Below are 23,186 nucleotides of genomic sequence, written 5' to 3'. Positions count from 1 at the left end.
TCTTTCTTTTATTAGAGTGCATATTTTGCTTCTTAGATCTCACTAGGGTTTCGATCTCCTTTACTTATATTTTACTAGTATCTCTTCTTTAGAGTTTTGTGCTTCATTGTGTGATATTTTTAATCCTTCCCTAGATTCATTCTTATTTTTGCCTATAACAAATTGTTCACTAATTTATTTATAGATTTATTTGCTTATTGATTATTTTGGTTTTGTACCATATCTTACATCTCTTCTATATTATTTGACCTTTAAAGGTTTGTGAGTTGTTTGTATGCCAAAGTCTCATCCGCATCCTTTCACTCTTCACTTGGAAGAGACTATTAGAGTGAATAATGTCTTGTAACTAGTAAAGGCCTTGTATGTCTGTAATTTACTAGTGGGGGTCCATATTCACATGTTAACTTAGGTCCTATGTGTAATTTCTAGAAGTTAGCTATAATGGGGTCATGCTCATCTCATTTATTTTTAGTTACCTTGTCATTTAATGTTTATGTCACACTACACATGGCCTTTATAAGATTGACATCTCATTGTAATATTTTATATTTAGTCAATCATTTCATGCATCCTTATTAAGCATGATATTTTGGTCAAAATTGTTTTGGTCTTGTAGGGATTTTGGGGGTGTTGAGGAGCCACCAATCAACTCTCAAAAAGACAATATTTTTTTTGGCAACTAAAACGTTAAGGTATCCAAACAAAATATAAAGCTGAAATATACCATGGTTTCTTCAATAAATATGTTGCATGAATTTATAAAATAGGACCAAAAATATAATCTCCCTAGCAACAATGCTAATCCATTAGGTCCTAAAACCGTTGCTCCAAAATATACTAGAACATGACTTAATTTTTAAGGCTAGGGGTTATCATCGTGAAATCAAAACCAAGGTGCATCCACATATTATGGAGGGTTAAAGGTCAATGATGAGAGTGGGTAATCTCTCCTACACTTTGAGCTCAAATTAGACTCAAGAGGTTGTTTCTAAATGTATACTTTAACATGTATTTGAATATAAAAAATGAACAACCAAAAACAAAAACAAAAAAAATCCACGCTCAATTGTATACAAAGTGACACCAATTTTTTTCACTAACTCAAGTATACTTAGTTGCATAAGACCTAATATATAATTAATAAACATGTACAAGCATGCACTTACAATGAATTCTTTCAAGGTTATTTTAGATGTTTCCTTGGTTATAATGCATAATCATGAATACACAAAATATATTCTATTATGAGACTAATGATTTAGGATTTTGATTATTTTTGAAAAATAAGGTCATTTGCTTCCTAGACCAATGACTATATGAGGTGTTACAAGGTCATAGTTAATAGAAATAAAATTAGTGAATAGAGGCACAAAAGAATAGATTTAGATATACTATTCATCTTATTATAGGTATAACACATAAAACTACTTAATTATCTAGAATTGAATTGCTCATGCACATACCCAATACAATTTTATCTTTCAAATGCTTAAAAAATTCACCCCCTTTCTTCAACTAGATGTTACATAGTTGAAACCCCAAAAAAGCCTCTTAGTATCATTATCATTATCTCATTTCTTTTTCGCTCTCTATTGACCCCTAAACCATGTCTTGGGAGCCTATAAACAAAAACCATGTTGAACAACTAATGCCTTAACTTCTTTAGGATTTTATGATGAATGCCAAACTCTCTTAATGTGAAGGATTGAAAAATTGGGGCAAAAATATATCATGATCCTGGAAATTAAAAAATATTACAAATATTTAGAAGAGTCACAATAGAATCCTTAAATGATCAAATCTAATAAAAATAGTGTTTTAATAGTTTTGGTAGGGGTAATTTTATTGTTACTACATAGTAGTACCCCAAGTTGCATATATTACATATTTAAGCATAAAGTTTTTTTTATATATGCATGTCTTCAAATTATCCTTATTAAGAATAGTAAGAGCATTGTTATGGTAAATCCACATTTCATTCTACTGGTATATATTTTTTATTTTTATTAGGGTGATGCCCATCTTAAGTGTAATGATGCGTGCACACCTTGACTTGAGCTACACTATTAGCTCATCAATCCTTGATTAATTGTTGTTAGGTGTCATTTCTATCATAGTTAAATTAAATTTCCTCTTGAATGAGAATGATTAAGAGTTGAATTTGAACACTATAATAAATAGTTACATGTATATTTAAGATAAGCCTCCATTTCTTTTATAAATAGGACATTCAAGAAATGAGTTTCTTAAGGCGCATTATCTAAAAGAAGTTCATGCTAGAAAAATATTTTGTAGTTTTTAGAAATATTTTTCTTTCTCCTCGCTTGCCTTTACAAAGCCACCACCACATTAAGTCATGAGTTTAGTGAGGATTGCAATCCTATATTAACAACTATGGAGATTAGATGCCTTGTAATGTGATTAATATATAACAATGATCTATATACTATAATAAGTAGTTGCATTTCCATTTAAGATAAACATCCCTTGATTATAAATTAGGGCATTCACAAAATTACTTTGAGAGGTAAAAGGTCCACAAACATGGAGGTGTAAATCGAGCTTGGCTCTCTAGAGACTAAAAATACTTATTGTCGGATGAAGGCAAAAGACCCATTGTGAGGCTTCTAGTAAGGATTCTTTGTCATACGGTCTCTTTGATGGAAGAGAGCTATTGTTGGCTATGTTGGGGCCTTAATATCAAAGGCATTTTTTGACTTATCTGTGGAGCTTTATTGACATCTTTCTCATTCTAGGTATGACAAGTCTTACTTTACTCTTCCTTTTGTTTTGATCTTCAATTTTAATTTGTTTGCCATTTTTATTCTTTCATATTAAATATAATAATCAACACCCCTAGAATGAAATAATGCTTTTTTTCCTCCTATAATGATTTTTTATATTCATAAATTTTTCCCTCTTGCAATAGTATCTTATTAAATTTACATGACAAGAATAAGTTCGTGATGTATAAGTGATTGGTTGATTATAATCTTATTGGTGGATAAAAGAATCTTTAGTGCCCAAAAAATAGAAAAGAGTTGAAATACTTTTAATCTAGGTATCTAGAATTGTATACCATAGAATTTAAAGGCCTTAAAGCTTGTCAACTAATACTTTTGTCAAATATTTAAGAGAGTTTGAATGTACAACTGATAAGTATTTATTTTAATTTAAGATGAATATAATATTATTTAATGAAAAATATCATTAATAGTAGAATAAAATGCTAATTTGTGTGAAAAAATATAAGAAAATACAAGGACTTGACTATTTTGTTTATAAATACTTATTTAATTCTAACATTTGTCTAATTTTTAGAAATATATGTATTTATGAACAAAATAGTCAAGTCTTATATTTTCTTATATTTTTCTAAAGAAATTAACATTTTATTCAACATTAATGATATTTTTCATTAAACAATATTCTACTCATATTAAATCTAAAGGTAGATGATGCAGCCACGAACTTTCTAGAATTCCTAAAGTGTGATGTCACGTGTGACGATTTTAACACGTAAATCATACGATATCTTGTACTGTCCGAAAAAAAAGAAATCCGGCTACAAATTTAACGTCAAAATCTATCACGGCCGCCGGCGGGTGGGTAGCCGTGTGGTGTGTGGACCGTTCCTCTTTCATCACGTGTTTATTATGATTGAGCTGACGTCATATTAATCACTTCATGCTTTAAAATAAAATATTGTATGGAAACAGAGGGAAAACTGGGTCCCACAACAACACGACTTGGTATCTTCTTTAAATTGGCTTGTCTTTTGTGCAATAATTGAAGGCCTATGTTTATAATAAAATAGTTGGCAAATCTTGATTAATTTCAATATCTAAAATTGTTTATTATAAAATAGTTGGCAAATCTTGATTAATTTCAATATCTAAAATTCCAAGGATTTGAAATTGATATCTAATTGGCTATTTTTTCACAATGGTAGAGTTTGTCGTATAAATTTGAGTTTAGTTTGATTTTGTGGTCGAAAATCGAGTCTAGTTTGATTTTGTGGTAGAAAATCGAATCTAGTTTGGTTTATTGATGTAAATTGATTCACACATTTTCAAATTCAAATTTACAAGTCAAGTTCCCATCATTCTCATCTAATTAGTCATTACTTACCAAATTGAAAAAAATGAAAGATTTCAAATTATATTTAAGGTTATTGTATAAGAGGACATGCTCAAATTCATTATGAAGATTTACAACATCAATTTGTAAAGAGCTCTGTCACATATTACATCATTGTAAAACCCCAATTTTAGACTATTTTTATAGTTTATATTTTGGCTTGTAATAATATGCTATTTTGATAGGGAAAATTGTTGGTAACTGATGTACTTAGATCTTCAATAATTTATTCTACAATTATTAGGATTATCATTATAAAGTATAAGGGGGAATTTAGATTCTTCCACACCCTAGCACAAGAAGTCCCTAAATGTGTCTACGACGTTACTTTGTTTTATATATCATATTTTTTCTAGTTATAGGGTACAAGATTGTTGATGATGTCATTATAACTGTAGACACCTAAAATTGTCTTAAATTAAATAAATATTTTATTTATTTAATTATTTTATCCCAAGTCTTCTATTAATTAAATAATTATTTATTTATTTAATTAATTCATTTAACCTCTTCTAGCCCTTTCCTTATTTAAATAAATATTTTTATTTAAATTATCTTTTCCCTAAATTAAATAAATATTTTATTTATTTAAGTGGTCCCACTTCCTCTATTAATTATACAAATATTTAATTAATTAATTCGCTTTTTCTCGTCATGACACATGTCATTTATCTCTTAATTTGCCTCTACCTACCCCCTTCATTCTTTTATTATTTTCTTTTACCTACCCTTTAATTTTAGCCAACCATTTATTTCTTTCACCTCTTAATCTTATCCCTCCATTTTCTAAAGTGTCTTCTATATAAGAGGATTCTTTCATCCTTATCACCCCTAATAGTTTATGCAATCAATTAGCCTTCTTGCAATCAAGCGCCTTCACAACCACAATCCATTCTTTGTCGAGCTCTTGTGCACATACAAAATCTGAGAGAAAATATATCAAACAAGATCAATGGAGATAGAAGACAATGGAGATCAAACCCTGCTTGGCATGCAAATGGTATTATTGTTTCAATTTGTTAATTTGCATGTTCTTAGGTATCTTCATTGGTGTATGGTGAATGTTTTATTGTTAGAACTATAGTTTGTTGTGGTTGGATCTTTGTGGTTTCGCAATAGTTTGTCATCATCATTTTTCACCTCACACAACCATACACAAAATTGCTAAAATTAAAGGTGGTATTATGACAATATTCAAATGGATTGTTTTGGATAATACATAACTACACATAGATAGGTCCATTTAACATTTGATGAATATTTTGATGATTGTCAACACTAATGAGAATCATTTAAAGATTTCTAAATTCCACCAGTCCTTAGATATTAAAAAAGCCAAAAGAAGTAGAGGTGAACTAGGTGAACATAATAGTAGAGTTATACATTGCCAGGGTTAGATCCATACTCAAATAACAACTCCATGATCATAGACTAGATCCATATTGCTCTCAGATAAAGAATAGACTAGGTAATTCACTATAGAGATCATATTTACCAAGTAAGAATCAACAAGATTCTAGAATATTCATTAAAGACATACATTCTCTAGCTATCAAGGTTACTAAATTTGATTTCTTATTTACCTCCTACACATGTGCTTAATTCCATTACATTATCCTATAGTTGTCACTTATTAGATGTAAGTTAATATATTCTTATTTTCTACATCAAGTGGGTTTTACTTACATTAACATAATTTTTACTAAAATATGTCTAAGTAGATAGAATTTGTTATGGTTTTCAAAATCTTTATATTTGTTGGAAATGCAATTTCTGCTACAAACATTAGGGAAAATCTCTCAAAAGAAGGAGATAGACCAAGGGCCTAAACACTCATAGAAAATAGTATTTCCTCAACTCTCTTGAGCATGTGAACCTTGTAATACATGACCACTACTTATAAATTCCAATAGAAATGTGTAACCATGCAATTTTAACCAATACCTATGAAGTTCTAATAGCATGGAAACTTGTATATCTATATCTTTTTGTAAATTTGTGTGAAAGGATTCAAAGAAGGATGACTTCCTTTTTCTATCATATTTCTACACTATAGCTAAGATAAAGCTACAATAAGTGATGCATAATATAAACTATCCTATATTGATAATGGCAAAGGAAAAGGGATATGATGTTCAAGTGTTTGTGGGATAGAAATAAATAAAAAATAAAATGGTGGGTAAAGCTACACCAAATGAGGCGACTAGTTATATTTTTCTTACGTATTAAAAATCCTCATCATAAAAAAACATTTTTTTATGGTAGGGTTACCTTTGTGTACACTACACCAACCTACCTATGTACATAATGACATTGATTGACATATATGGCTAGTGAGGATTTAAATATACATAAATAATTTACTTCTTTTTGGGGGGGCATAATTAGACAAACACAAACATAGTCATTAACTCAAACTAGGGGGCACTCTCCAAGATGAGTTATCAGAACTAGATGCCAAAAAATGCACTTCTATTAACCAAGAACTAAAATATTCATCCTTAGTTAGTTATTTGTTATAAATAGCCAAAAAATATTTACATTGAGGTTGAGGTCATACTTATGCAACCATAGAAATCCTTGTAAAATGACAACTAAAGGAGCCTAAGATAATTTACAAATAAGTGAGAATGAGATGAAGAGAAGGAACATACTTTAGATGACCTACACTTGTGGCAAATGATCTTTGATTGACACCACATCAACGACTAAGGAGACACACATAGATGAACTCATAAACTCAACCACAATTGTTTGAATCCATGGTGACCTTTACTAGGTGTATGCACCATTTGTAACACTTAGGTGAAGTGATCCATTGGAATCCATTGAAGAAGATATCTACATATTTAATGATGATTATGATCAATGGTAATTTGAGTGATGGAGGTGTGTGCTAGATGTGAAAGGAAAAGAGCCACCTTAGATTGATACCATTTGACTAGAAAGATCAAACAAGATTTGTTAGGAGGAGAGATATATGCTGACATAATCAAGAGGGGAGATAACTTCCTATGCAAATATCTTCAAAGAAGGTGTTAGACTTCATTTTGTAAGAGAAATATTAAGAATTTATAGACCATTAGATCACCTTCAACAAAAATCAATAGCATAATCAAAAGAGTTCTAGCATGAGTAGAACTCCAAATGCTATCAAAAGGAAGAACACAAAAAAATAGAGTGGGCCCACTATGAAGTTGATCTTGGTAGCATACAAATGAGGTGATGTCAAAAGACTCACCATTGGATACCACTAACTTAGATCAATAGTAAACACATCCCATAGTATGGAAGAATGGAAAAAGTTGAGAAAATCATTGAAAAGTGGATAATAGGAGTGAGAATCATTATGACAATAGTTCTTTAAAGAAATTTGCTTGTGTTGTTAGATTAAGGATGGATGAACTATGGGAATACCTTTTTCCTAATTCATTAAAAAAAATTAATGATTTTTGTTGCCAATTTGAAGGAGGAGGTAGGGCACATATGAGGAGGAGGATTATAAATAATATTTCTTCTAGGCTTGTTGAAATTTGACACTAAATTCTATTTGGAAGAGGTCAACATGAATTTTAAAAATTGAAAAAAATAAAGGGGCTAGGAATAAGGCTAAGGAAATATGAATAAAAGAAAGGCTTAATAGAAACCATGACACTCATGACTCAAATATATATTGTTGGAATGATATAGGAATTTAGAAAGGGAAACCCATGGATCATATGAGTAATTTAAGAATTAAATAATGCATCCCTTGAAGGTGACTTCAAGAATTCATTTGTGGCAACAAGGATTGTTCAAAGGGAGTGTGTGCTAAAAATACAATTTTATGACTAATAAGGGTATTTTATTGAATAATTAAGATCCCAAAAATTCTTGCAAATTATTTCTTTCATCACATTCATTCATTTGTGGGTGAAAAGGATTATAAGAAAAGTTTACCTATAGAAAGCCTATACATTACTTGGATCTTTAATAAATTTCACCCTAAGTGGCCTTTTTGAGCAAGAGAAAGATTTGATCAATCTAGAGAAATACTTAGAGAGGTTCCACAAATTGAGGATGTTTATATTTGCAAGTTGTAAACACTTACCTATGAAGACATACATGACACAATAGGAGGTGACGAGGACATAACATAAAGAAAATGCCCATTGAGGCCAAACCAAATAAGTGACCAATGATATCCCCGCTGATAAGAGGTTTATGTAAGATTCTTCTTATGCTTATATATAGGGGATGAATACTAAGATGTCTTATTATCCTAATGGATTTAAAGGTATCCTACTAAGGTTTTTTAAATACATCCAAGATCTTAATGAAGGGCCATTAGTATCTAGGCCATGTTATCATGTCATGACTAACTAGTTCCCTATAAGAAGTGAAGGAACCTTGGAGGTTGTTGACAAATGTCTTCAATGTTCAAGTTGATTCTTAGATATAAACCTAGTTTTTGCCCTAAGAATTAAATAAAAAAATATTCTAAGAGAGAAGTTGAAGCAAGAAAAGATAGAGAACAATGAGGTTATGTTAGAAAAAATTTGTATGGATCACCAATAGTTCAAAGTCTTCTTGTAAAAATCTACAATCTGATGACTTTTTAAACTAATTATTCACTTTTCTTGCTTGCATAATGCACAAGACTTGGAGAAAAGAGCCAAATTTTCATCATAATTTTAACGTTTTCAAGTGATTAAGTATAGGTAGGTAGACACTTAAAATTTATGGTAGCTAATGCTTTTCTTTGAGAAAATATATTAATATGTTTTCCATGCATGAACTATACCTACCTTTTTATTTATGTAACTCTATATAGGAATTACACATCAAATATTAAACTAGATTACATTTTGATTCTAATTTGAGTAGGGTTGTCACTAGTGTTTAGAATTTATTAGTGTCCTTGTCAAGGTTGGAAGTTGGAAAGGTAATTTTTAGGTAGCGTGTCATGTGATTTTTGACACAAATTACAACTAGATTCTTTAGGTTGTATTAACTAGATAAATACTATTACATAATACAATCCACATAACTTAGTTAAACCACATGCCAACATATAACATTACTTAATTTTATATTACAACATGAAACCTCCATATGATGCACTCGATTTATAAAGGAGAGAAAACCACAAGCAATTTTATAAAACCAACAACTAAAAAAACCATGTTGTTGACAAAACTTGAATTCCTCCACGACAAAATTCATCAAAGGACTCCAAATATACCTTATTAATAGAAGATCATTGATCTATAAAAGAAAGGTGGCAACACATCCCCAAATCTCACACTCTATAATAGAGTTGACAACTAATGAGAACCCCACCCATCATAAAAATATGCTATAGCACTCCTTATCTAACTCCCAATTCAATTGTTCCATTAGAGAGATGGCCAAATTTATTATGAAGATGAATGTGTTAATATTAATAACTAGAACTACCCTTGTAAATGATATTACAATGATATTCTAGATTCTTAAGATAATAATAAGTATTACCTCACAAGACCTCATGGGTATCCAAGTATCCATTCTAAGAGTGTTGGGTGCATATACAAATTTCTTAGGGTTGTAAGGTTAATAGCATCTAATCCTATCATTCTCGCACTTGATATTGTACATTGCAATAACACAAAAAAATAAACATAAAATAAATCAAGTACAAGGCAATCCTATGGAATTCTTACACCAAAAATATTATTTGTTCTCACTATTTTCATGAGGGATTGTAAACCATTGTCTACTTGTATCTACTTTTTGAATCATGACCTACCATTCACAACTATATCATGAATAAAATAAAATTTCACATATATATGGTTAGTATGAGTATGTTACAAGGAATTCCTAGCCAAATGAATAACACAATTCTCACAATCCTACAATTCAAAACAATATTTAAGCACAATCTCTATAAATTAATCACCCATTCCTAATATTATAGGCATGTGTTGTAGTCATGCACTCTACTTCTATCACAACTAAAAAAACTATTGGTTGCCTCTTACTCATCCAACTAACAAATCTAGCAAATAGAGAAAGAATGTAACCACTAGTGGGTTTCCTACTAAGTCATTAGACTAATCTAAATCAATGAATTTCGCTCTACTAGGATTAGACACAAACCTTATAAGAACTTCCAATAGTTGGGAAATATCCAGTCCTGTAAAAATATTGTATCAATTAAGCTACCAAGAACACTAGCATAAGGAACATTATACACATATTTAAATTCATCATCCAAATTAGGAAATTCTTCCAATAAAAACCTAATTCCTATAGGTAAAGGAATACTTATGGATCACAAGCCTTATTAGAAAACCACTACAAAATTGTATTAACATACTTACTCTAACTAGGCCATAGATTTATGTGAATTTGATCCCTATTCATTTTCACTCCCATAATGAATTTTATAGCCCCTAAACCCTTAAGGTCAAGTGAAATAGAAAGCTATGTTTTAAGATCTTTATTCATCACCTTGTTGTTTCCAATAAACATGTCATAAATCTAGAAGATAATAATTAGAAATTGTTCATCAATGATTTTAAAATATAAATGCAATTTTTTAACTTCTAACAAAACTCCCCTTCCAAGAAAAAAAATCAAATATTTGATACTAGATATATGTCAAGATTGAGTTTAACCACATAATACCCTTTTAACTTGCAAATCAAAATTTCCTTTCTCTTCACCACAAAACTGTTAGGTTGTCACATATAAATTTCATCTTCCAGGTCCCTATGCAAAATATAGTTTTAACATTTGTTTAATCTACTTCAAAATTACAAGGACCAAAAATAGATAGGAGAAATTTGAAAGAGGTTATGCTAGCCATCATAAAATATCTCACCAGAATAAACTCCATTTTTATGTAGGAGTACTTTTTGCTACCAATCTCTCTTTGTACCATATCAAATCATCATCTACTCTGAAATTATTTTTAAAGACCCACATGCAACCAATGAGGTTCCTTCCCTTAGACAAAATAAAAAGATCCCAAGTGTTACATTCATCCAATACTATCATCTCCCCTTCTATAGCCTACATCCAAGACTTGTGTTCTTTGAAAGAAAGAGCTTTCAAGACTTGGATTTTACTCATCTATTAGGTTTTTTTTGTCTTTTGGATTTTCTTAATTCTTAGTCTTTATATCAAAGTGCACTATTTCCTTTATTTTTTTCTTTATCTATCTCAAATTAGATTAATCTTTTGAGTTATTTGAAAACCACATCCTTAGAATGACATATTTTCAAGGCTAGAGGATTCTAAGTCTTCTTATCCTTAATATGCTCACCATATACAATGAATATACATTTTGAGCCTTGGGATCCAATTTAGATTATTTTTATTCCAATAGATGAATTAAAACCTTATAGTGAAACACTGTTAGATGTGAAACATCTATTTTCCATAACTTATCTAAGGTCTTATCCACTAGAAATAACACAAGGACATTTATTTTACTATTAGTAGGCAATACTAATAGCCTTGACCCCAAAACATGGATCCAATCATGCACCCGAATTTGTTAAGATCAAGTTTTTGTTAACTTTGTAATCTTATGTATAGCTCATGTATCTACAACACTCTTAAAGAAAGTGTCTTAGACTCTCAAGGTGAAGTTATAAATTAAATGTTATAATTTTTATTACATGGGAATCTTGGCATTAATTTTAATATTCATTCATGAAAAAGGTGGAGATCTTTGGTGGCAGTTATGGTAAGCTTTGGACTCACCAAATACACATTCCATTTTTAGGCACTAGTATTGAGGCAACGAGGAGTAGAGAATCTTGTATGATAGATGAGACCCAAATGAGTTTACCACTCTAGTTCATAGTGTTATATTTGGGGATTTGAGTTTTCATTTGTTACGATACAAAAGATACCTTTGTGGTTATGATATATATATATATATATATATATATATATATATATATATATATATATATATTTGGGGGGGAAGGGGGGGGCAATCAATTATGCCCATGTGGTGTCCATGTGAAGTAATTGAATCATTTTCTATTCACAAAATATGCTCTTTAAGGTGGGAGTGGGTATTTCACATGATATGATGGTTATGGTAACCTACTTTGTTGCAAATGTGAAGTTGATGGTGTGTCAATATGATTATCACTATGATTGTCATTGATGTCAACGTACTGATTCTATGTTTCAGTGATTGGTTTGTGCTCCACATTTATGATATGTTGCAGTTGTGGTCATGAGGTTTTGGTATGTTGTTGGAAGTTGCTTTGGGATGTCATGATTATGATTTGGTGCTTCAGAAGTTGTGCTCCATTAGTTGTGCTTTAGAAGTTTTTCAATGATGGTGATATATGATAGTATTTGTAGAGTTTCACGTTTCTCTGCCTTTATGGTTCTGATGATAATATTTTGGATTCATGCTATTCATATCTTTATCTCTGATATTTTGATTTGGGTTGTGATGATGTTCTCTAGAGTCATGGTTACTGATATTTTCATTATGAGTTTGGTTGACCTTGAATGTTTCTATTTTTGCTCCAGTATTTGTGACGTATGGATAACGTGTTGTTTTGATTGATGTAGTGCATTTTCATGTGGTCCACTTCTCATTCCTTTCCACCATGAGAATGTTTAGTGTAGACCTATTTTAAATTGTGTTCTAGTAAATTGTTTTTGGCTTACTTGGGAAATTCTAATTTAAGCGATCAATATAAATAAGGATGATCTCAATGAAGAATATATAAGTGGATTGAAAAGGTAGATCTATTTTTTGTGAATGTGTGCGAGGTTGTGTGAAGTTGTGGTTGAGATATGTGATAGTTTTTTTTTCTATTTGGTACCGAAGGCAGTGAGTCAAAGGTTTCTTTTAGCATTGTAACGTTGTGGCGTTCTGCTTCAGTGGTAGACTCTTTCTTTTTATTTCTTCTTCTTCTCGGCAATGAGCCCTTCTTCGTTCAAGTGGTTGTAGTCGAGCAATGAGCATTTTGGTAGTGAGACATCCTTTGTAAATATCACCTTAATTGGTGTCAGCCTGATAGGTGTTTCAAAATTGAGAATTAGCATTCTTTGTGGTTTTTCCCTTCTTGGGTTTTCGACGTAAAATTAGGTCTTCTTGTGTATGTTTCATGTGTGTGCTCTTTCATGCTTATATCTACTTATGGTTAAGTAATCAGAAGTTTGTTTGTTAAATTTGTTTTTGCAGAATAAGTAAAAGATTTTAATTGGTACAATTGATTCACCCCCCTCTTAGTTGTCTGGGATATTCAACAACTAGTACCAGAGCTTTGGTCCCTAGAATGTGAGACTAACCACTCGAGGAAGATCTGATGGCACATACATTGACTATTCCTACTTTTGAAGGATCTAACTATAGTTTATGGAGAGTGAAAATGAGAGGATATTTGATTTCCCTAAGTTACAAGACTTGGAAAGCTATGGAGATGAAGTATGTGATGCCGACAAATGGTCCTACTACTCCAAATGAGATTGAAGCCTACGAAGAGAATGAACAAGCAAGGTATGATATCTTCACTGCCCTATCTAAAACTAAATTGGTGAAGGTTGTTGCATTAGATACTTCTTATGAAGTTTGGAAAAGATTGAAAAACATCTATGAAGGGAATGATAGAGTTGAGCTAGCTAAGATGTAGACTGCTAAAGGAAAATATGAGAACTTGAGGATGGAAGAAGGTGAAGACATAACAAGTTATTTTCAGAAGGTTGATAGTGCAGTGAATGAGATCCGAGATCTTTATTATAGCTTGGATGATAAGGATGTGTTAGAGAAGATCATGAGGACTTTACCCAAATGTTACAGTGACAAGATTTCAGCTATTGAAGAAAGTTATTATCCATCTAAATTCACCAAAGAACAATTGTATAGCACTCTGCAATAACTGAGACAACATTTAAAGCTAAAAAAGCTTCAGATGAAGATTTAGATGATGAGAGCCTGGATGAAATGGACAAAAAATTTGTAAGAGAGAGGAACCAACAAGTATAAAGGTATGCTACCTCTTAAATGCTTTAAGTGTGGAAAGATTGGTCATTATGCATCTAGATGTCCGGAGAGAGGAATAAAATAAAAGTTTAAAGAAAACAAAGGAAAGTTCAATAAGAAAGTCTACTATGTTAAAGATGATGCTGGTATTTCAGATGACGAGTCAGATTATGAGGATGGTGATTGTTTGTTCTTGGTAGAGAAAGATGAATATAAACCTAGCAATAATAAGGAGACATCTAAGGTTGTTAAAACTGTTGCATCAACATTTTATGTTAGAAGAGATAGAAATTAATGGTTGATTGATAGTGGATGTTCAAATCATATGACTGGTGACAAAAGTAACTTTGTAAAACTTGAAAAGTATGATGGTGGTTTTGTTAGATTTGGAGATGATTAGACTCAACTCAAATTTTTGGAATAGGTTCTATTACCTTTGATGGTACACACATAACACTAATAATGTTTACTATGTGAAAGGATTACATTATAATCTCTTAAGTGGTGGACAAATGTGTAAAAATGGTTTCAATGTTGTTTTTTAGGATGGTGGTTGTGATGTTCAAAAGAGATTTGAAACTATTATTCTTGCAGGAAAAGGACAAATGGAAACATGTATCAATTGGAGGCTACTACAAGACATTGCTTATTATCTCAGATCAATGAAAGTTGGCTATGGCACCAGAGGATTTGTCACATCAATTTCAACAATTTGGTGAAGATTAGTTTGACAAGAGCTATGAGAGATTTACTGAGATTGACTAAATATGATAACAATGTTTGCAAAGAATGTCAAGTGGAAAAATAGATGAAGGAAACTTTGAAAGGAAAGGAACAAAATTCTACCAAACTATTAGATTTGGTACACATAAACTTATGCAGTCCGAATAGAACAAGGAGTTTACAAGGTGAGAAGTATTTTATGCTCTTAGTTGATGATCATTCTAGAGTGACTTGGGTTACATTTTTAAGAGAAAATTCAGATGCATTAGAAACGTTCAAGATAACCAAAGCTAGAGTTGAAAATGAAGTTGATAGAAGAATCAAATTCTTAAGATCAGACAGAGGAGGAGAGTTTGTTTCTGATGAATTTGACACTTTTGTGAGAAATGTGGGATTAGGAGACATTTATCTGCCCCTAGGACACCTCAACAGAATGGTGTAGTGGAAAGAATGAACAAGACTATACAAGAAGCAACAAGAACTATGATCAAATAAGCAAACCTACCAAAAGTTTACTATAGAGAAACAATACATACTGCAGTATACACTTTCAACAGAGTTCTATTTCAGAAGAAATATTGGAAGACATCGTGTGAGTTATGGTATGGAAGGATTCCGTTGGTGAGATATTTCAAAGTATTTGGAAGTAAATGCTACATCCAGAGAGATGAAGGAAATCTTGGAAAGTTTGACAACAAAGCAGAGGAAGGTATATTCTTAGGATATTCTACAAAGAGCAAGGCTTACTGATGTTATAACGAGAGATTGAATAAAATTATTGAAAGTGCAAATGTGAAGGTTGATGAATTTTTTTCTAAAGACTTAGGTATACAAGCAAGATATGAATTTGACGAGTCCACAAGCAAAGGAGAAGAAGAGAACACAAAAGAAGAAAAGAAGAAAGAAACTCAGGTTGCTTTGACAACTATATCCAAAACCTCGAGGTATGTTATGAAGAATCACTTTGAGAACCAGATTATAGGAGATAAGAATAGAGGTCTTATTAAATGAATCAAATCTGCTAAAGAACAAGTTCTTCTGTGTTTACTTTATGAAGTTGAACCTAAGATATTTGAAGAAGCATGTAAAGCTTAGAATTGGATGAAGTCTATGAAGGAAGAGTCAAACATGATTGAGAAGAATCAGTCTTGGGAACTAGTCCCTTGACCAACATATTAGAATGTTATTGGATCAATGTGGGTGTTCCAGAATAAGCTGGATGAAGATGGGCATTTTATAAGAAATGGGGCTAGATTGGTATGGAAAGGTTACACTCAAGTTGAAGGCATTGATTTTGAAGAGACTTATGCTCTTGTTGCTTGAATGGAAGCTATTAGGATATTTTTGGCTTTTGAAACATGTAAGGATTTTAAAGTTTATCAAATGTATGTGAAGTCAACATTTTTTAATGGGGAGCTAAAATAAGAAGTCTACATTGAACAACCAAAAGGATTTAAGTAGTCAGATGATCTAGATATTTTTTGTTGTATGGGTTGAAGCAAGCACCTAGAGATTGGTATGGAAGGGTGGAGAAGTGTTTATTGAATCAAGGTTTTCAAATAGGGTCTGCCGACATCAATCTTTATTTTAAAGTTGAATCAAATAAGATCCTAATTGTTGTTGTATATGTGGATGACATGATTTTTGGAGGAGATGATGGCATGTACAATAAGTTTGCTAGTGAAATACAAAAGGAATTTGAAATGTCTATGATTAGTGAGTTGAATTTCTTTCTTGGGTTGCAAGTGAAACAAAATAGTAAAGGCATTTTTATTTCTCAGTCTAAGTATGTTAGAGAGTTGTTGAAAAAGTTTGGATTGGAGAACACTAAACTGATATGTACTCCTATGACAACTGGATGCAAGTTGACTAATGATGATAAATCTGCTAAGTCCAATGCAAGCAAGTATAGATCAATGATTTGAGGACTGTTATACCTAACTGTTACCAGATTGGATGTGATGTATGATGTTTTCCTTGCAACCAGATTTTAGAAAGATCTAAAAGAGTCACGAGTTGTTGCAGTAAAGAGAATTTTTAGGTATTTGAAAGGTACAAAAGATTTTGGACTGTGGTATACTAGAGGATCAGATTTTACTCTAAAAGCTTATATTGATGTAGATTGGGTAGGAAGTGTTGATGATAGAAAGAGTACCAATGGTGGAGAATTTGTCCTTGGCTCCCAGTTAGTTGCATGGTTAAGTAAAAATAAGGATTATGTGTATTTATCAACCACAAAATCCGAGTACATTGTAGCTGCATCATGTTGCCCTTAGATACTTTAGGTTAAAAAAATATTGAAGGATTTATGTGTGATGTTTCATGAACTGATATCAATCATGTGTGATAGTACAAGTGTGATAAATATCTCTAAGAATCTAGTACTGCATTCCATAACAAAGGATATCTTTATTCGATATCACTTCTTAAGGGAGAAGGTATTGGACTATGAAGAAAAACTTGAGTATGTTCCTACAAAAGAGAAAGTTGCAGATATCTTTACAAAGGCTTTGTGTAAATATACTTTTGAGCATCTCTAACAGAAGTTGGGGGTATTACCCCTTCCTAGTTTGAACTAGTGCATTTTGAAGTGCATTAGTGTAGGGAATTTCATGCATATTTTAGTCTGGACTAATGATTGGGGCTTTCTCTTAGGGGGGACTTGTGTGGAATCTAAAGATGATTGATATGTTTCTCACCTTTGTCTCTAATGTCAATGGGGGAGAGATTGGAGATGAGTTATGATTCTAAGTTTGTGTTTGTTCTTGATGAATGTTGCCATCAATGACAAAGGGGAGATTGTTTCAAATGTGAAGTTGATGGCGTTTTAGTATGATTATTAGTATAATTGTCATTGATGTCAACTACGGATTCAATGTTTCAGTGATTGGTTTGTGTTCCACATTTCTGATATATTGTAGTTGTGGTTATGAGGTTTTGGTATGTTGTTGGAAGTTGCTTTGGGTTGTCATGCTTATGATTTGGTGCTCCAGAAGTTGTGCTTTGGAAGTTTGTTCAATGAGGGTGATATTTGATAGTATTTGCGTTTCTCCACATTTATGGTTCTAATGATAATATTCTGGATTCATGTTATTCATATCTTTATCTCTAATATTCTAATTTGGGGTGTGATGATGTGCTCAAGAGTCGTGGTTATTTAGATGTTCATTCCGGGCTTGGTTGACCTTGAATGTTTTTGTTTTTTCTCTGGTATTTGTGGCATATGGATAATGTGTTGTTTTGATTGATGTAGTGCATTGTGGTGTGGTCCACTTCTCATTCCTTTCCATTGTGGGAATGTTTAGTGTAGACCTATTTTAAATTGTGATTTGGTAAATTGTTTTTGTCCAACTTGGGAAAATTCTAATTCAATAGATCAGTATAAGTAAGGATGATCTTAATGACAAATATATATAAGTAAGTGGATTAAAAAGAAAGATCTAATTTCTATGAATGTGTGCGAGGTTGTGTGAGTTGTGTGATAGTGTGTTGTTTCTATTTGGTAGTAAAGGCACTGAGCTAAAGGTTTCTTTCGACATTTCAACATTGTGGCAGTTGTGCTTTGGTGGTGGATTCTTTATTTTTGTTTCTTCTTCTTCTAGACAATGAGCCCTTCTTCTTTCAGGTGGTTGTAGCTAGGCAATGAGCCACCCTTTGTAAAAATCACCTTAACCAATGTCACTTTAATAGGTGTTTCATAATTGAGAATTAACATTCTCTGTAGTTTTTGCCTTCTTAGGTTTTCCCCGTAAAATTTGGTGAACATCTTGTGTATGTTTCATGTGTGTGCTCTTTCATGCTTATATCTGTTTATGGTTAGGTAATTAGAATTTTGTTTACCAAATCTATTTCTGTGGAATAAGTAAAAGATTTTAATTGGTACAACTGATTCACTCCCCTCCCAGTTGTCCGGGATATTCAACATACTTAAATGTTTTTATCCCTTCTCTGTGCCTATTTATTAAGAGTATGAGATGGTGATTTTAGATTAGACTATTTTACAAGTACACATATGATACCAAAGTGATATTACAGTGAAGAGATAATTGGTGTGTTGAATGTATCTCATATTTGGAGATTAATACATACTTTTCCTCTTTCTTGTATGGAGTTTTTCTTGAAAGGGTGTATCCATGTAAATCTTGTATTGACATAGTTTGTTGTTTTATACAACCAGTTAACTAATCTCATTGTAGTCATTGTTTAAAGAAATAAATTTTGGATTTGTGTACACTTGTAGAAATATTTTATTGCAGTATTTTCACCTTGTTTATCAACATTTTGTATGGTTTTGTGCAGAGAAGGACACCTTTTTTATTATGTTTTGAAGATTTTTTGGTTATAGAGGGAGATTTTACATTATGTGGTTTTGTAGATTTGAGGAAATGATTGAAAACAATGGCTTCTACTTATTATAGGGATATTGAGTAATTCAATTGTGTTAAATACGATATGAGTAAGTTGAAGATAGAACATCTCCTTCAAGAAAGAGATCAATGGTGCTTATTTCACAAGAAAATAATCCATCTGATATGTCTAATGGAGCTTGATATTAAATAGACAAGAGAAAACAATGAACCATATGGTTGTCTTGCATATTCTATCCTCTTGAATATTCTATCAAACCAAAAATCTTAATAAAAAGTTATTTCTCAAAAGATAATTATATTTATTAAAAAAAAAGGTAAAGATTGTATTATAGACTATTTGAATATTTTTAATTTAATTTTAATTCAACTTTCTACTATAGATGTTAAGTTGGAAAAGGACGATAGGTTCATCTTACTTCACTATTTACCCCATATTAAGGAAAACATAATTGTTAGAATTAGTGGTAGTTGTAGATCAATAAATGGACAATATTATTACTTCTCTCTTTTAAGAGAAAATGAGAACAAAGTACATAAATTAAGGCATGTATGATTCTTTATATGTACAAGGAAGTATCTGGAAAGAGAAAGGAAGGCCTACAGGGGATAAGAAGAAAGATATATCTAAGTGTAAAGGATAGTCTTAAACCTTAGGGAAGAGCAAAGTAAAGTGTTGGAATTTTTGAAATATGGGACATGTAAAGAATGAATGTAGAAATAAGAAAAAAAGGGTTTAGATTCCTCCATATAGAAGTCCTTTGATGACAGTGATAATGATTATTTATTCATTTTTTCTAATACTATAAGTGATGATGCCTGGAAAACCCGGTAAAGGAATAAACACGATGGGAAACCCTACCCACAATCAGATAATACTTCTGTAGTAGTATGTGAAATAATTACAATTGGAATTTCACTTGCAATCAGGCCAACAACCTAGAGCTCACTGCTCATCACAAAAGAGAAGTCTCACTGACTTACAAAAGCATCAGACTTCAATCCAGAAAGAATTGTGAAAGTAGCATCTCCTAATGCTTGATACAATTCTGATTAAGCACAAATGCCTGCCCTACAACACCAAAACCTTTTGCTGATAGATATAACAACATTTGCACATAAACCTTCCTCTGATAATGCAAACATAACCATCGATCCCATACCATACCATCGATCCCAAAAACCATATCCAATTACATGAATAAGTCACCTATAAATACAAATCATCAACCTTATTGATAAGGTCAGCTAAACCCTAAACCCATAATTATAAAAATTACATCACATGATATCACCAGACCAATATTATTATTTACATTACATAGCATGGACCTAAAACAAATTCCCAAACAATTATATCCACTGGAAATCACGCTAAGACCAATCACCAACACGTTTCACCAACTGGTAGAAACCCTCAGTGCAATAACACAGAAAGTCTAATCGGATCCAAATAGGACCACCATAATAGCACACCAACCAATGCAAAGGCACCAAACAATTAGGAAACAATCAAGAAGAACCTTCAACACACTTGAAACCATTTCCATAAGCTGGACCAAAATCATCTAACCAAATCATCAAATATCGCTAACCGATAAAGCTAACCGGTACCGGGAATACCAAACGAGAACATAAGAGATAGCTACTAGAGCACCAAGTCATGAACCAACAAAATATGGAAAGCATATAACCATCCTGGATAAGCATCCAAAAACCAAAACCAGGGATATGATCATACCAGATCAAAATCGTAGCCAAAACCAAGATAAACACCAAGTCTAATCGGGATAGTAGAACCATATCCAACCGAGATAGACTGTTGACATCAATGATAACACTTTACCAAATCCAGCATATTGCCAATAGATAATAGTACAAAATGAAATATTTATAAGAGAAAAGAACAATTGTTTTCAATGATGGAAAGGTTAAACATTGAATCATTTTTCGTCTATTCTAAGTCATGTGAGATTTCCTTTTGTATCCAAGTTAAATGATTTTTATGTTCATGTCACATTTGAAAATCCTAGTTGTTGGCTAGCAAGAGGGAACTTGGTGATTGCTAGAGGATCTCAAATTGAGACTCTATTTATATTGAATGCCTTCACATCTTATGATTTTATCAATCTAACTAGCACTAACAATACATGTATGTTGTGGCACCAACATTTGGGTCACATAAGTGTAAAAAGGTCTTAATCTCATTACTAATAAAAAGATCAATGGATTAGAACTCTAATTATTCTATTGGTAAAAGTAATTTCTATGAGTATTTTATGTTTCAAAAAATAGAATAGATCTTCATTTCTTATTGGGATCGATAGTGCTAAGATATTATTAGAAATAGTTCATTTAGGTATTGTTGAATGGTCCAATGAATGTTGATTCTATGAGTAAATCTTGTTATTATGTTAAATTGAAATTGAGAATATCTTTAGATGCTAGTTTTATGAAAAAATCTTGTTATTATGTTACATTGATAATTTGTTAGGTCCAATGGATGTTGGTTATATGATAATTATTGTTATTATGTTACATACATTGAGAATGTCTCTAGATACAACTAAATATATTTTATGCATTTTAAATATAATTTTTTTTTACTAGTTTTAAGGAATTTAAAGTCTTAATAAAAAATTAAACAAATTATAAACAAAAGAGTATAGAGATATGAGAATGTTGGGGAATATTGTCCCAAGGAATTTGATGAATCATGTTAGCATGTAATGGTATTGTTTAGTAGAACACTACACTTATATCCCCCAACAAAGTGGGGTAGCAAAAAGGATGAGCCAAACCTTAATGGAAAGAGCTAGAAGTATGCCAAGTGATATGTATAGATAGATCAATACTTCTGGATATATGCTATAAGAACTTCTTTTTATTTGATTAATTGATATCCTCATTTAAATATCATTTATAGAACTCATTATGAAGTGTGGACAAGTAAAATGCCTTCATTTACACATTTAAGTATATTTGATTATGAAGCTTATGTTCACACCACTAAGGAAAAGTGATCTCAACTAGATCTCAAAGTTTAGAAATGTGACTTGATTAATTATGGTGAGAAAGTTAAAGGTCACAAGCTTTGGAGTTCTCTAACCCAAAAAATATTTTTCTTAAGAGATATGATTTTTAGAGAGTTTAGAGCTTATTCAAGTGAAGACTAACCAAAGGAAAAATAAAGAATGAAAATAGTGCACTTTGAAACAAAAATTAAAAATAGGAAGATGCACACATGTAAAAATAGTTAGATGGATCAAATGATGGATAAGAAGTAGGGGGTTCAAATGAAATTCTAGATGATGATATACAAGTTGAACACATAAAAGTATAGGTAAAGACCATTACTCATACTTTTAAGAGGTCCGTAGGACAATGTAATTTGGTTGACAAGTAAGCCCACAAATTTATGTTAGCTATTTTTTATATTAAATATTGATAATGAACCTAGATATCTTAGAGAGCTATATCTCCAAAGAATAGTCGTATTGAATGCAAGTGATGTGGAAGGAGGTGACAACCTTGAACAATTATGATGCTTAGCATCTTGTCATTTTTCTTGAGGGAAGAAAGTCTGTTGATTGCAAGTGAGTGTATGTAAAAATAAATTCAAATTAGATGGTTGATTATAATATTTACAAGGTTAAAATGATGACCAAAGACTACTCTGTTGGCATTTGCATGAAGATTGCATTGATGAACTATTATTTTGTCATTGATGTCAATTATAACTGATAATGATGTTGTAATAATGTTGTTTTGCAACTAGTAAGTGAGCTTGTGAAGGAAACCGGTATTACTAGAGAAGAAGTGAGATCAACTGGTAAACCCTACCTGTTGATGTGCCAAACCCTAACCAATGGAGCTTGGTGAATCAGTTGTATTGGTTTATGATCAAATGATGAGCAGTAATGATTATGCCACGTATGCATGTTGTATGAGATGAAGTTTTAAATGGT

The sequence above is a fragment of the Cryptomeria japonica genome, chromosome 2 (genome assembly GCF_030272615.1).
Source record: "Cryptomeria japonica chromosome 2, Sugi_1.0, whole genome shotgun sequence".
NCBI lineage: Eukaryota > Viridiplantae > Streptophyta > Pinopsida > Cupressales > Cupressaceae > Cryptomeria > Cryptomeria japonica.
This window is presented reverse-complemented; position numbering follows the sequence as displayed.